The sequence below is a fragment of the Rattus rattus genome, chromosome 2, assembly GCF_011064425.1.
Source record: "Rattus rattus isolate New Zealand chromosome 2, Rrattus_CSIRO_v1, whole genome shotgun sequence".
Lineage (NCBI taxonomy): Eukaryota > Metazoa > Chordata > Mammalia > Rodentia > Muridae > Rattus > Rattus rattus.
Genome location: NC_046155.1, coordinates 106035093 through 106037554, shown reverse-complemented (window position 1 = coordinate 106037554; position 2462 = coordinate 106035093). Strand labels below are relative to the sequence as shown.

Here is a 2462-nt window from a genome sequence, read left to right as displayed (position 1 = left end):
CCATGTGCAATTTATTTATAACATGTGCTTAAATGACAAGAACAAATTTTTGTTTGCTTCATAAATGAAAGAAATAAAACATTTTGACGTATTGAGAAATTTTATAATTATAATTTCTCTGTGTTATAACTTGACAGATACCAAGGTGTCTTCCTAATATATACAAGAATATAAAGGGGAAAGCTGATAACAAAGGAATACGACTTTAACTTAAAAAATCAGTTAAGCAAAATTTACTAGGCACTATTAGTGACATGCATATCCTTAGAGTCTATGGAAAGATTCTGACAGTGGCCTTTGTGAGAGTCTCTTTTACATCTCTGTTTCTCAGACTGTAGATGAGTGGGTTAAGCATGGGGATCACTACTGTATAGAATACAGACAGTATCTTGTTCTTTTCAGTAGAGTAGTTTGACTTGGGCATCACATAAATGAAGGTAATAGTTCCATAGTATAGAGTGACTGCAGTGAGGTGAGAGGTGCAGGTGGAGAAGCCTTCTGTCGGCCCTCAGTGGGCGCATCTTCAGAATGGTGATGAGGATGGGTGTAGGAGACAGCTATGACAAACACTGTGACCACAATGATGGTTCCAGAAGATATAGAAGGAATAATTCTAATAATGGAGACATCTGAGCAAGAAAGTTTCAACACGGCAGGAAATTCACAGAAAAAATGATCTATCTGATTTGGTCCACAGAAGGACAGACTCAACAGACAACTAGTAAATGTCCATGAATTCACACAGCCACCTACATAGGAAGCTCCAACTAAAAGGAAGCAGATCCTGGGGGACATGTTTGTTGAATAAAGCAGGGGTGAGCAGATGGCCACATAGCGATCATAGGCCATGGCAGCTAGGAAGAAGCACTCAGCTGTCCCAAATGTCACTGCAATGCAGAATTGGGCTTCAAGCAGCCACAGAGAGTGTTATTGTATGTTCAAGAAATCCGGTAAGCATTATAGGTGTGATTGATGTGGAAAAGCCAATGTCCACAAAAGCCAGATGGCTAAGGAACAGATACATGGGGTGTGTGGAGTTGAGGGCAGCTTCTTATTAAACTGATGATGCTGAAATTGCCCACTAAAGTAACAGCATATATCCCTAGAAATGTCATAAATAGGATGACATGATGTGGAATTCTCTGTTAACCCCAAAAGGATGAACTCTGTCATAGTGGTGTGGTTTTGAGCTTCCATCCTAAGTGTGAAATATCCCTGTTAAGGGAAATGTGAAATATTTTGTTTACTATTTTCTCAATGCTTACCATATTTTTCTTTTTAGCCCACATATTAATCCCATCCTTTGACTAAAATTATAAATATCTAAAGTTTTAAGAATTAAATATTATGTTTTTCTTCCTCAAATAAAATATGAATAATGTTCTGACCCTTCCATTACCTTTCTCTCATTATGCAGTACTTATACAAATTTCCTCAAATCTTGACTTCAAAGACCTTTCCTTCAAGGTGGGGTTCCATAGTTTCAATGACCTCTAGAGATTTTTCCTCATGCACAAGTCAATTAGGAATCCTCTAACCACTTTAAATTTTGTCATTCCATAGTCTTCTTCCTAAACGTCTGCTAATATTTTATATTCTTTCTTTGTATTTATGTTTTTTATGTGTGGCCATTTTGCCTGCATGTATGTATGTACACCACATGCATGCCTTTTACCTCAGAATATCAGATGTCTTTGGATTTCCTGAAACTGGAGTTATGGGCAGCTGTGAGCCAGCATGTCAGTGCTGGAAGTTAATTTGTTTAATAGTACAAGAATAGCCAGTACTACTTACTGCTGAGCCATCTCTCCAAGCCCCCTGGCCAGTCGTCTCATTCATTCACAATACCATGTGTACAACCTGACCTTTCTGGCCATCTTCCTCGCATTGTTACACCATCCAGTTAAATCATATTGCTTTAGTCTAATATATTTCTTGTTCTTTTTATCACCTTTTCCATTTTCTGTGTAGCCACATGAGTTATATCCCTCATCATTTTTATTCTGTATTCAGTCTCATATTTACTTTCTAACCCACATTGATTTCTTTCTACAGTTTATCATACATAAGACATAATGTCCTATTTCCAATAAAAAGGGGATAATGCCAAAATCTAATTCTTTTAATTATTTTAGGTTTTCCTAATGAACTATAATCTCATTGGTTTAGCACTTACTATCCTTTCTGAATTTTCCCTGCATTTAACTGTGTTTCCATGCAGTTCATCATTCCATCATTCCATGCAGTTCTCTAACTAACCCAAATTTCCACAATTGTCCCTGGTACCTTAGCTTTCATTATTATTTTCTTTACACACTTTCTAACTCATCAGAATAGATCTGTTTTGCTTTTCTTTTTTCTTGCTGATATCTGCTTCTACAGTTGGCTGATGTGGACACTGGGTTATGGTTTTTGACCTCTTGCCTTTTGTTCCCAACAAATTTTACATGTTTCCATCAATA

The 2462-nt window shown here is 36.8% G+C and overlaps 1 pseudogene; it reads right to left on the bottom strand.

Moving 5' to 3' along the window:
• Positions 1–271: 271 nt before the first annotated feature.
• On the bottom strand, positions 272–1197 carry LOC116894187 (annotated as a pseudogene).
• Between the last annotated feature and the right edge of the window lie 1265 nt (positions 1198–2462).